Genomic DNA, 14,601 nt, shown 5'->3' on the forward strand with positions numbered 1-14,601 from the left:
AGGCTAGAACCGAAGACAAGCTGCAACCCAACGCGTGCGAACACGTCATATAGGCCAGTAAACTGAAAGACTTACTGTGCGCGAACACACTGCTTTCTTTACTCCTGCTGTATTTGAGCCGCCGGTTCAGGCCGCCGGACCAAAAAGGCTTACCGTGCGCGAACGCACTGCTTAAACTAGGAAATGTTAAGGTTAGCAGACTAGAAACGAAAGACAAGCTGGGCTATTTAATGGCCAGAGCATTGTGTGTTATAGAAGCTTAAATATTTGTAAAACTATGCTAGTCAGAAATTCTTAAACCTTCAAAAGGTGGGACAATGCACCGCTTAGACTGGATAACAAACTTTTCTCCCACTGCATCCTTACTATGCGCGAACACATTACTCAGACAGAAAAACAAACTGTATACCAACTGCGCACAAATGCGCTGTTTAGGCCAGCAAACCGAAAGACTCACTGTGCACGAATGCACTGCTTAGACAAAACAACTTTTCTCATACTGCATGTGAACACGCCGTTTAGGCTGGAGGAACAGAAAGACTAACTGTGCGCGAACGCACTGCTTAGACAGGAGAACATCTTTTCCCATATACTGTTGATTTAGGTCGGAAGACCAGAAGTGCATGCGCGACCATTGATTGTGCGCGAATGCACCGCTTGGAGAACAAGCCTTTTCTCCTAACCTACTGCATGTGAACACACGGTAAGCTAGTAAATTAAAAGACTCACTGTGCGCGAACACACTGCTTTAGCTATACAACTCCAAAAGCCCTTACGTTTCGTGATGAATTTAGGCTGATTACCATCCCTGCACACCTGTGTGTAAATCCTTAACAGGGCGAAAGTTAGTCTTGACCACCCTGCCAATTATCAGCCTTTGTTTTCTAAACAAAGCATCATTCACGCGGCTTGTACGATCAAAAAGCGCAGAGAGAAACACAACAGGTGTCAACAATTAAACCGGCTACACTAGCTTGCATTCAACAAGCCGCCGGTAACGTTCTACCGTGAAGGCGAAAGCAAACGCCTCACTAGAACGAATGTCAAAGGGAAAACCAGTTTGAATCCTCAGGGACCAAAGGCACCTGCACGATAACGTGGCGGATTACTAGCTTCTAATGAAATCATACTCACCGGTCTCAGAATTGAGGCGAGAAAGGCAAAGAGGAAGAGGCATGTCCCTGAATGCATTATATTACTGCGGGACAGCCTCCATTGTTGATATAATGGTCTCGAGAAAAGGTAGAAGGATGGCATCATTCAAGGTGTAGACCGTGGTGACGGTCTGAGGGAGGTCAAAATAGATCATCCATAGTGTCCCAGCCCTACATTCGAACATCCATAGCGTCCCAGCCCTACATCCGATTTCTAAACGGGTTTATTAAGTTGAAATAGTTGCCAAGTTCCCCTTTAAAAACGTATAGATCTGGGTAGCCTGCAGTTCGGGTTTAGGAGGCATCTGTTGGCATAACACCGTAACTGGTGTAAACAACAGTGTAACAACTTCTGTCCCTCAACATTCAACATATTCAAGAAATGCATTTGACACTTGCAATGACTAACAAATTTGGTCTGATCAACTGTGGTGTGCTCCTACAAACATTGGACATATGTGACAAACATATAAAGGGCGCTAGGGAGTACCTGGGCCACACCTGGGGCCAAGCCCTTGTCCCTGAGAGCTTTACCTGCCAACTGTTGTGCGTGGAAAATTTCATGAGTTTTCACCAGAGCTGTCAGCATTAATGCGTTAATCACAATGCGATTAGATGACAGTTGACATGGAATTAAAATATCACCGTAACACCTCAAGTTTAAGCTTCTACGACATGGGTTGGCAACAGGCGGCCAAAGCTGGCCTGCCAGCCAAATTATTCTGGCAGTCTGATTTTTTTCTTTAAAAATCTTTTATTTTTACAATAGATTAGACAAATATAGATTTACAAATAGCCTATTCACCAATCAGACCGCAGGTGGGTGCTTAAACAAATATGAGAAAGAACACCAGAACGCATTGGATCCTGCTAGCCTACTCTGTGCATAACCCTCGGCCAGTGCTTCAATATTGCACTTTTGTGCCTCTGTTTGGAGTGGATAGGCCACCTTGAAGGTGCCGCTCCGTTTCGTAGTGCGGTATGATATTCAAAAATATTGAAAAACTGATTTCAAACAGCGACAGCGTTGTTGCATATCAGATACACGGGCTTTGCATTTGTGAAACCGGGTAAGATGAACGCAAAATTTTCTTTCTATTCCTGTGAATAGGCCCACCTGTAGTTCTCACCCTGCAGGTTACTATTTCTATTACTATAGTGTGCGTGTGTGTGTGTGTGTGTGTGCGCGCGAGAGTGTCTGTGTCTCCCTCTCCCTCCTGTGTCATAGAACGTGTCAATGAGTTCTGATATGTTTTGATTGGGGGGAGGTGTCCGGGAGGGAATATTTAGGGGTTCGGATTAGAGATGCGCGGATGGGCTATTATTTCAACTGTAACCGCATAGCAAAACTTATCATCCATCCGCCATCCTTCCGCACCAACGTTTTTTGACCAATTTTCAAATCCGCACCCGCCCGCCATCCGCTGGTTGTTTTAATGTATATGGGTGATGCGGTGCTGCTGACGTGAGGCTAGAAAGCTCTTGCCTGTTCTAGAAAGACTGATCCAATGCAGCAAATATATTAAAAGGCTAAAGTCCTACATTGGCTATGTTGTAGCCTATCCCCAGAATATCAGCAGCAAACTCAGTCTCGCAAAAGTCTCCAAATAAAACGCAGCCTGTAGCCTACAATTGTATCATTGTAATAAAAAACGCAATTTAGCACATCATTTCAACATGCTGCTATTTAGCCTACTAATTAATGCCTATTGTACTTTATTTTTTGCAAAAAGAAAGAAATCCATAATAAAATAACAAGTCATTCACATTATAGGCTACTTTACGCACTGTAACCCACCGCACAGCAGTGCAACGTGCATGTTTACATTTTTAGTAACAACTTGCTTGCTTGCCTTACACATCATTGCATTCTCCACATTTTTAGCAAAATTTTCATGAACCACATCAGCATTTTTGTTCAGTGAATCTTTTGTAAATTGCTTTACAATTACCGTCGGGCCTATAAGCCTATTGCCTGGCTTGCCTCAGCTTCGGTCACGTCCTTTTACAATTTTATCATTGTAATAAAAAACGCAATTTGCCACATACTTTCAACATGCTCCTGGCCTACTAATTAATGCCTATTGTACTTTATTTTTTGCAAAAAGAAAGAAATCCTGGATAAAATAACAAGTCATTCAAGTCATTAAAGAAACTCTGACTCCATTCATTCTGAAAGTCCACCGCACAACAGTGCAACGTGCATGTTCACATTTTTAGTAACAACCGCCAAACTTGCTTGCTTGCCTTACACATCTAAGTTTTCCGACTATTTTTCTTACCTTCTTTTTTCCGCTGTGGATGTTACTGAGCTTGTAGAAGTTTTAGCTCTTACGTTCTGAACATCTCGCACTGCCATTGCCCGATGTCAGTTCTGAGTCATATCACACGATAATCTGTCTCCCTTTTAAATGCCTATTCCCTGAATGGTAGGCTAAAATGACTATGTGTTTTATATATAATATCGAAACAAAATAACCCAGTCAGTCTCATCTACGAGATGTTTAGGCCTCCTCCAATACTGGCAGCTGGGCTCATAGGTTGCAGATTTGCTTAGTGGCCTACCAAGGCTCTGCAACGAGACGCGACATGGGAGATGAATCATCGGTCAACTTGCACTGTAGCCTATTCTACTTTCTTATTGCACACTGGAGAGAAAAACATGCTGGTAGGCTACGATAGGCTACTTAATTAGTGGGTTTGATCCAGCAAGCCCACTATTGTTCTTCTTAAGTTTACTTATTAGTGGGTTTGATCCAGCAAGCCCACTATTGTTCTTCTTAAGTTTACTTATTATTAGTGGGTTTGATCCAGCAAGACCACTATTGTTCTTCTTAAGTTTACTTTATTTATTTATTAGTGGGTTTGATCCAGCAAGACCACTATTGTTCTTCTTAAGTTTTCTTATTAGTGGGTTTGATCCAGCAAGACCACTATTGTTCTTCTTAAGTTTACTTTATTTATTATTCCTTTTCACCCACTTTTTGGCCGAACTACTGCTCCTAGACCGTTTGAGCTATCGACGCGGTTCGAACTCCAAAAATTCAGGCCCGAACCGGTGTAACTTGCTTGTTAATTTCGTGTCGCTGGCCCTTGTCGTTTTCGCGGTATTCCCGTTTTTCTGCGTTTTTCGGCCCCATTGAAATGAATGGCGGAATGTTCAAGGATTCTAATTCGATTGTGACATCACAGCTCTAATTGCTTAAGCTTGCACCTGGAAGAGTTCTAAGCCACCTGGCAGAGCTCTAATGGGCTGGGCTGGGCTGTCTGTGTATATGAAGGTGTGTGCATGTAACTTTTGACGCGTATGTCCGATTTTCATGAATGAGGTACCGTTGGAATCCTTGAATGAAGCCCAGTTCAATGCCTTGCCAGCACTAAGTGTAAAGGTAATGTAAAAAAAGATGAGACAGCGCGAAGCGCTGTCTCATCTTTTTTTTAAAGCCAAACCATGTTGATACAGGTCATTAAAAATATATATATATATATTTTCCAAATCCATTCAGCCCAGTTCAATGCCTTGCCAGCACTAAACCATGTTCATATAGGTCATTAAAAAAATAAATAAATAAAATATTTCACCAATCCATTCAGCCCAGTCCTATACCCAGCTAGCTCCATTTGAACTTAGTCATGGGTACAGTTGTATAGATTATTACATTGAGAAACAAACTTACATACAGATATCATGCATATCCACGCAACATTACTAATCAAGTTACTCATCGTTGCCCAGCAAGAAGTCCACAATCAATTCAATTGTCTTGCCACGATCTGTGGAGCTTACAGACAACGTTATATTACTATAGGTTCTGTATGCTATTTAAAGCCCACCTAACGCTGAGTCCCTTCTAGACGGTGTGTTGCAATGCATTCTGGGTGCTGTGCTGTGATTCGACGGCTCGTCACCTGACCCACCAAACATCAACTCTCTGGGATGTGGCAAATATCGCGTAAAAACCTTGTTGCCGGAACAACAGGGAAAAGGCAACAGGATAGCAGCACGAAAGATACACAGGATACACACGGAATTTTGATGGACGTCCTTATCAGTCTATAGTCTAACTTATAAACGTGTCGGGTCAACGTCAACGATAAGTAAGTTAGGCTAACGTAAACGTTAGCTATTTGCTGTTGTCAAATGCTAGTGCTATATGCTTTAGGCTACGTGATGGCCATTTATCACACTAATTTTAGGTACTACTTTTACGAGGTCTGTAGTTCTGTCAAAATGTATCTTATCGTTGAACAGACTACAAGGTTATCTTCCTTAGACTTCGCAGATGTAGTTACTACAATTTGGAAGCGAATTTCGAAGTGTAAATATGGTTTTAGTGTGTAAACAGACCAACCGCGATTTTGCAATGAAGTTAATGGAGCCTTTTATGTAGGGCTTCTAGGCTACTTTCACGAAGTCTGTAGTTCTGTCAAAATGTATCGTATCGTTGAACAGACTACAAGGTTATCTTCCTTAGACTTCGTAGATGTAGTTACTACAATTTGGAAGCGAATTTCGAAGTGTAAATATGGTTTTAGTGTGTAAACAGACCAACCGCGATTTTGCAATGAAGTGAATATGGAGCCTTTTATGTAGGACTACTAGGCTACTTTCACGAAGTCTGTAGTTCTGTCAAAATTGATCTTATCTATGAACAGACTACATGGTTATCTTCTTTAGACTTTGTAGATGTAGTTATTACAGTTTGGAAGCGAAATTCGAAGTGCAAATATGGTTTAAATGTGTAAACAAGACGCCTGATGTTTAATATATGTTAATGAATGGGCACAGTATTATTGTGTACAGTAATGGGCTATCAGTAGTATGTAAACAGTTCATGTGTTATGTGATTTACATAAACTAACAACAGAAATGTTAAAAGCTGGTATTGTGTTTCCTGAATTCTTACATTCAGGCATTCAAATGAAATGTAATTAAATAGCATATCAATCATGCAACAATGCAAAAACAATGAAACTAGTGTAGGCCTAATTATATTTTACATTAGTAAAGCAGTACTCTGATGTGCATGCTTTCACAAACTTTTGTAAACAATCTTAGCACTTTAAACATTGACTGTTTTGAAGTGCATGTAGGCAATATAGTATAAAAATAATAATTGTGATATCATTACAATTTGATAGGGGTTGGGAGGAGGGGGTGGGTTCATGTAGGTGGGCCCTATGACCCCAAAGTATGCCTTGACTGGGCCTCAGGTCAAAGAAGTTTGAGAAATGCTGATGTAGACAACAAAGCAGCAAGGAGGCGTCGTGTGATCATTTAAACAAGTTTTATGACAAGGTCGATGAGGGTGGGAAAAATCGTACATTTCTGTGCAAACTTTGCCCGCACTTCAGTCACATTGTCTTTTAAGAAAATGCAGTCCTTTTTTCGGTTCCAGCAGCCAACAACCTCAGAACTGACCCTTCAGGCCTCTCAGCAGGCGCTGTCCTTTAACCGCAGCCAGAAGAGAGTCAGCAGAAATTTGATTGCCTTTAAAAAATCTGACTTCTTAAAAAATCTTAAACTGGCTGCATTACGTGATTATTTCTGAGATTCTGATACGTTTTTAACCATGACCTATACACAGTTCTGGTTTGAAAATGTATCTCTTAAAATAATCACTTTATGCAGTCAGCTTAAGATGGCTTACTAGCAACTAACTAATTACCCTAGCAACAACCTAGAAACCACCCCTGTAATGTCAACCTAGCGACCACCATAGCAACCAGCATAGCAACCATGTTATTTATGCGTTTTAGCTTATTGGATGTTGCGTTAATGCAGACAACTTTTGATCCGTGTGCCCGATTTTCATAAATGAGGTACCGTTGGAATCCTTGGATGAGGCCGAGTTCCGTGCCACTGATCAAACCCACTCTTGCAGTTCCTCGGAACCGCAATTCTAGTTATATCTTCTTTTTCACCCACTTTTTGGCCGAACTACTGCTCCTAGACCGTTTGAGCTATCGACGCGGTTCGAACTCCAAAAATTCAGGCCCGAACCGGTGTAACTTGCTTGTTAATTTCGTGTCGCTGGCCCTTGTCGTTTTCGCGGTATTCCCGTTTTTCGGCGTTTTTGGGCCCCATTGAAATGAATGGCGGAATGTTCAAGGATTCTAATTCGATTGTGACATCACAGCTCTATTGTTTAAGCTTGCACCTGGCAGAGTTCTGAGCCATCTGGCAGAGCTCTAATGGGCTGGGCTGGGCTGTCTGTGTATACAAGGATACAAGGATACAAGGATACAAGGAAGTTTATTGTCACATGCATATAGTTACTGGAAGTAAGAAATGCAGTGAAATTAAGTATGGTGTCAGCCTATTTGTGCATTTATGGGGGGGTAAAAAGTGCAGTAGAAGAGGGGTTTAGTAGATTAAGTGGCAAGGGCTGCATAAGAAAGGTGGGGGAGGATTGCGATTGGGGGGGGGGGGGGCACCAACAAGGAGCACCCAAGAGCAACAGGGGCAAGGAAAAACTCCCTTACCAAGGAAGAAACCTTGGGCATATCCACGGCTCAAGGGGCTAACCCAACTGCCAAGGGTCTTGGTGTGTGTGTTGGGGGGATGAGAAGGGAGATGGGATAGTGTGCTGTGTATGTGGGGAGAGGGCAGTGTGCAATATGTGTGTTGGAGAAGCTTCCTCATGAGACAATGTGCTGTGTATTGGGGGGCGGGGGCAGTGTGCTGTAAGTATGTTGGGGATGTGTGTTGGAGAAGCTTCCTGATGAAATAATGTGCTGTGTATGTAGGGGAGAGGGGGGGGGGGGCAGTGTACTGCAAGTGTGATGTATGTGAGTGATGACAGTGAAGATGTGTGTGTGGGCGGGAGGGGAGTGGAGCAGTGACTGTGTGTGTGTGTGTGTGTAGTGTGTGTGTGGGTAGGTGGGGGCAGTATGCTGTAAGTATGTAGAGGATGTGTGTTGGAGAAGATCCTGAAGACAATGTGCTGTGTATGTGGGGGGGCGGGGGCAGTGTGCTGTAAGTATGTTGGGGATGTGTGTTGGAGAAGCTTCCTGATGAAATAATGTGCTGTGTATGTAGGGGAGAGGGGGGGGGCAGTGTACTGCAAGTATGATGTATGTGAGTGATGACAGTGAAGATGTGTGTGTGGGCGGGAGGGGAGTGAAGCAGTGACTGTGTGTGTGTGTGTGTGTGTATAGTGTGTGTGTGGGTAGATGGGGGCAGTATGCTGTAAGTAAGTAGAGGATGTGTGTTGGAGAAGATCCTGAAGACAATGTGCTGTGTATGTAGGGAGGGGGGGGGCAGTGTGCAGCAAGTATGTAGAGGAGGCTTACTGTAGCAAGCAGTGTGCTGTATGTATGTGAGGTGATGACAGTGATGATGTAAGAGTGTGTGTTTTTTTTGTGTGTGTGTGTGTTGGGGATGGGGGGGGGGGGGGGGACAGAAAGGCTAGGCAATCAAGGACATGGGTAGATAGATGGAGGAGAAATCAAAAATAATAAATAAAAAGTATATGAAGGTGTGTGCATGTAACTTTTGACCTGGATGTCCGATTTTCATGAATGAGGTACCGTTGGAATCCTCGAAAGAAGCCCAGTTCAATGCCTTGCCAGCACTAAGTGTAAAGGTAACGCTGTCTCATCTTTTTTTTAAAGCCAAACCATGTACATATAGGTCATTAAAAAAATAAATAAATAGTATTTTCCCAATCCATTCAGCCCAGTCCTATGCCCAGCTAGCTCCATTCAAACTTAGTCATGTGTACAGTTGTATAGATTATTACATTGAGAAACACACTTTCATACAGATATTATGCACATCCACGCATCATTACTATTCAAGTTAAGTTACTCATCATTGCCCGGCAAGAAGTCCACAATCAATTCAATTGTCTTGCCACGATCTGTGGAGCTTACAGACAACGTTATATTACTATAGGTTCTGTATGCTATTTAAAGCCGACCTAACGATGTGTCCCTTTAAGACGGTGTGTTGCAATGCATTCTGGGTGCTGTGCTGTGATCCGACGGCTCGTCACCTGACCCACCAAACACAACGATGCTTGAACCAGAGCACTTGAACTAAACGTAGTAAAAATAAATAGCTACCAAGGCTCCAAATAGCAACACACTTACACCGTAGCATAATGAGGGTATCTACATGTAAACCGAAGCATTCAGAACTGTGTTAGTCTACAGGCAGTTTATTAAAAAGAACGTCAACGGGTCAACGTCAATGATAAGTAAGTTAGGCTAACGTAAACGTTAGCTATTTGCTGTTGTCATATGCTAGTGCTATATGCTTTAGGCTACGTGATGGCCATTTATCACACTCATTTTAGGTACTACTTTTACGAGGTCTGTAGTTCTGTCAAAATGTATCTTATCGTTGAACAGACTAAATGGTTATCTTCCTTAGACTTCGTAGATGTAGTTACTACAATTTGGAAGCGAATTTCAAAGTGTAAATATGGTGTTAATGTGTAAACAGACCAACCGCGATTTTGCAATTAAGTGAATGGAGTCTTTTTAGGTAGGGCTACTAGGCTCACGAAGTCTGTAGTTCTGTCAAAATTTATCTTTATCTATGAACAGACTACATGGTTATCTTCCTTAGACTTCGTAGATGTAGTTACTACAATTTGGAAGCGAATTTCAAAGTGTAAATATGGTTTTAATGTGTAAACAGACCAACCGCGATTTTGCAATTAAGTGAATGGAGTCTTTTTAGGTAGGGCTACTAGGCTCACGAAGTCTGTAGTTCTGTCAAAATGTATCTTATCTATGAACAGACTACATGGTTATCTTCCTTAGACTTCGTAGATGTAGTTACTACAATTTGGAAGCGAATTTCGAAGTGTAAATATGGTTTTAGTGTGTAAACAGACCAACCGCGATTTTGCAATTAAGTGAATGGAGTCTTTTTAGGTAGGGCTACTAGGCTCACGAAGTCTGTAGTTCTGTCAAAATGTATCTTATCTATGAACAGACTACATGATTATCTTCCTTAGACTTCGTAGATGTAGTTACTACAATCTGGAAGCGAATTTCGAAGTGTAAATATGGTTTTAGTGTGTAAACAGACCAACCGCGATTTTGCAATGAAGTTAATGGAGCCTTTTATGTAGGGCTACTAGGCTACTTTCACGAAGTCTGTAGTTCTGTCAAAATTGATCTTATCTATGAACAGACTACATGGTTATCTTCTTTAGACTTCGTAGATGTAGTTACTACAATTTGGAAGCGAATTTCAAAGTGCAAATATGGTTTAATTGTGTAAACAAGACGCCTGATGTTTAATGTTAATGAATGGGCACAGTATTATTGTGTACAGTAATGGGCTATCAGTAGTATGTAAACAGTTCATGTGTTATGTGATTTACATAAACTAGTAAACAACATAAATGTTAAAAGCTGGTATTGTGTTTCCTGAATTCTTACATTCAGGCATTCAAATGAAATGTAATTAAATAGCATATCAATCATGCAACAATGCAAAAACAATGAAACTAGTGTAGGCCTAATTATATTTTACATTAGTAAAGCAGTACTCTGATGTGCATGCTTTCACAAACTTTTGTGAACAATCTTAGCACTTTAAACATTGACTGTTTTGAAGTGCATGTATAGCAATATAGTATAAAAAAAATAATAATTGTGATGATATTACAATTTGATGGGGGGTGGGAGGAGGGGGTAGGTTCATGTAGGTGGGCCCTATGACCCCAAAGTATGCCTTGACTGGGCCTCAGGTCAAAGAAGTTTGAGAAAGGCTGATGTAGACGACAAAGCAGCAAGGAGGCGTCGTGTGATCATTTAAACAAGTTTTATGACAAGGTCGATGAGGGTGGGAAAAATCGTACATTTCTGTGCAAACTTTGCCCGCACTTCAGTCACATTGTCTTTTAAGAAAATGCAGTCCATTTTTCGGTTTCAGCAGTCAACAACCTCAGAACTGACCCTTCAGGCCTCTCAGGAGGCACTGGCCTTCTAACCTAGCGACCACCTGAGCAACCAGCATGATTGCCCTAGCAACCAGCATAGCAACCACGTTATTTATGCGTTTTAGCTTATTGGATGTTGCGTTGATGCAGATAACTTTTGATCCGTGTGCCCGATTTTCATAAATGAGGTACCGTTGGAATCCTTGGATGAGGCCGAGTTCCGTGCCCCAGATCAAACCCACTCTTGCAGTTCCTCGGAACCGCAATTCTAGTTAGTGGGTTTGATCCAGCAAGCCCACAGCATGGCTGAAAGCCATGCTGTGGGCTTGCGGAGCAAGCCCACTATTGTTCTTCTTAAGTTTTCTTATTATTATTAGTGGGTTTGATCCAGCAAGCCCACAGCATGGCTGAAAGCCATGCTGTGGGCTTGCGGAGCAAGCCCACTATTGTTCTTCTTAAGTTTTCTTATTATTTATTATTCCTGTTCACCCACTTTTTGGCCGAACTACTGCTCCTAGACCGTTTGAGCTATCGACGCGGTTCGAACTCCAAAAATTCAGTCCCGAACCGGTGTAACTTGCTTGTTGATTTCGTGTCGCTGGCCCTTGTCGTTTTCGCGGTATTCCCGTTTTTCTGCGTTTTTGGGCCCCATTGAAATGAATGGCGGAATGTTCAAGGATTCTAATTCGATTGTGACATCACAGCTCTAATTGCTTAAGCTTGCACCTGGAAGAGTTCTAAGCCACCTGGCAGAGCTCTAATGGGCTGGGCTGGGCTGTCTGTGTATATGAAGGTGTGTGCATGTAACTTTTGACCCGTATGTCCGATTTTCATAAATGAGGTACCGTTGGAATCCTTGGATGAGGCCGAGTTCCATGCCCCTGATCAAACCCACTCTTGCAGTTCCTCGGAACCGCAATTCTAGTTATTATTTATTATTCCTGTTCACCCACTTTTTGGCCGAACTACTGCTCCTAGACCGTTTGAGCTATCGACGCGGTTCGAACTCCAAAAATTCAGGCCCGAACCGGTGTAACTTGCTTGTTGCTTTCGTGTCGCTGGCCCTTGTCGTTTTCGCGGTATTCCTGTTTTTCGGCGTTTTTGGGCCCCATTGAAATCAATGGCGGAATGCTGGGGCTTTATGACATCACAGCACCTCATTACTTGCACCTGGTAGAGCTCTGCTGCTAGAGTTGATTACTTGCACCTGGCAGAGTTCTAAGCCATCTGGCAATGTCTAATGGGCTGGGCTGGGCTGTCTGTGTATATGAAGGTGTGTGCATGTAACTTTTGACCAGTATGTCCGATTTTCATGAATGAGGTACCGTTGGAATCCTTGAATGAAGCCCAGTTCAATGCCTTGCCAGCACTAAGTGTAAAGGTAATGTAAAAAAAGATGAGACAGCGCGAAGCGCTGTCTCATCTTTTTTTTAAAGCCAAACCATGTTGATACAGGTCATTAAAAAAAAATATATATATATTTTCCAAATCCATTCAGCCCAGTTCAATGCCTTGCCAGCACCAGTTGTAAAGGTCATGTAAAAAAAGATGAGACAGCGCGAAGCGCTGTCTCATCTTTTTTTTAAAGCCAAACCATGTTCATATAGGTCATTAAAAAAAAAAAAAAATAAATAAAGTATTTTACCAATCCATTAAGCCCAGTCCTATGCCCAGCATGCTCTATTCAAACTTAGTCATGTATGTGCACAGTTGTATAGATTATTACATTGAGAAACACACTTTCATACAGATATTATGCACATCCACACATTACACACCTGACACATTCATGTTAAGTTACTCATCATTGCCCGGCAAGAAGTCCACAATCAATTCAATTGTCTTGCCACGATCTGTGGAGCTTACAGACAACGTTATATTGCTATAGGTTCTGTATGCCATTTAAAGCCGACCTAACGATGAGTCCCTTTAAGACGGTGTGTTGCAATGCATTCTGGGTGCTGTGCTGTGATCCGACGGCTCGTCACCTGACCACTGATCTATAAAGAACACTGGATAGCGCAACTACGTCACAAACCTGAAGCCTCCGTGAAATCGGCGTGGCGGCCATATTGGGACCACTTGCGAGTCCGAACTACGCTGCTCCGTTCTGAAACCTCACCAAAATGATCTAGCTATAGGCTACTGTGTGCTGCACCCACGGAGAAAATCACTGTAGGCTTTTAATGTTGTCAATGTAGCCTGTCTGGAAGAAGTTTAGTGGGCGTTATAATAATATGAATAATGCTATAATCATGTATAAAACAGACAGAGGTCTCCATTCAAAGAGACCAGTATCCTATTTATTTCTATAGGTTTTTTCACATTTTTTTTTATTTGTGCGATCGACCTAGCATGGAGGGGGGAGACAAACAATGTTAATAGGCCCATATCTATATTTCAGTATGCAATAGCTCTTACAAATACAAATAGTTTTGTCATATCATAGGCTAGCCTACATTGGGGTTTTTAACAATTATCAACTTCTTCCGGACGTAGTCCCGTCGCTTTTCTGCCTGCATTCTTTCCCCGGGTGATATAGCCTTATTTTGCAGTATGATTTCGTAATCAATTTTATTAAATTGAAAACATGATTGTCATTGATTGCAGTGTCCATCATAGCCTATGATTAGGCCTATTCAGATCAGAGAAGATGCGTGCAAGGCCAGCTCTCGCAAGCAGCACGTTGCTTGTTACAGATGGCTGATAACGATTTATTTTTAAAAATGTATCAAAAGTTTTCCATCCCCAGTGGGGAATAGGCTAGTAGCCTAGGCTACGTTAGCCCATCTGCAAGTATCAAGTGAGATCAAGAGATGTTCTCGGTAGGCTAAACTAGGGGGAAATGTCTGTTAACAAATCTGGTAGCTAGAAAAAAAGAACATTAACGGAGGATAGAAAATACAAAAAAGGAGGCAGAGAACGGTTCTTGGCTTAATGTTTGGGCAGCAGACGAGTTCGAGGATAGCATAAAGTTTTAAGGTAGGAGAATGAGGACGTTAATAAACCTGTGCCCGCTGTGGCATATGGTCGCTTGCAATTGTACTGTAGGACTGATCTATAGGCCTAATATTATTTGATAATTAATTAATTAATATTAATTGATATGAATTGTTGTTTCTCTAGGCTGTGCTGCGTGCGTAGAGTGAATAGAGAACGGCCTTGTCATCACATCACATAGCCTATAAACAGTGTTGGGCAAGTTACTTCAAAATCATAATGTATTATGTATTACTTATTACTGTCTTTTAAAAGTAATTTGTTACATTATAATATTACTGTCTCTGAATTGTAAGGCATTACACTACTATTGCATTACTTTTAAGTTACTTTCACCAAAATATCTAGAAATATGGATTTGCCATTCTAAATGCAGTTTATTACGCTCAATGCAGCTTGCTCTTTCAATGGAGGGAGATGTGGTTTAGCATAATGAGTGAGCTAGGCATAAGGCTAACAACAGTAGAATGCAATAGGCGCAGTGCTCATGATGCAATACAAGGAACAATCATAGTCAGAATTTTGTTAAAAACCGACAAAAG

The 14,601-nt window shown here is 41.8% G+C and overlaps 1 protein-coding gene across 2 annotated transcripts in view; it reads left to right on the forward strand.

Moving 5' to 3' along the window:
• homer1 (homer scaffold protein 1) overlaps nucleotides 1–14,601 on the forward strand; it is a 177,472-nt gene that overhangs the window by 45,726 nt on the left and 117,145 nt on the right. The window lies entirely within an intron of this gene.

The sequence above is a fragment of the Alosa pseudoharengus genome, unplaced genomic scaffold (genome assembly GCF_046254945.1).
Source record: "Alosa pseudoharengus isolate Yale_2024_CS ecotype anadromous, Long Island Sound unplaced genomic scaffold, YU_APseudo_1.1 YU_APseudo_1.1_scf_14, whole genome shotgun sequence".
NCBI classification, from domain to species: Eukaryota; Metazoa; Chordata; class Actinopteri; order Clupeiformes; family Clupeidae; genus Alosa; species Alosa pseudoharengus.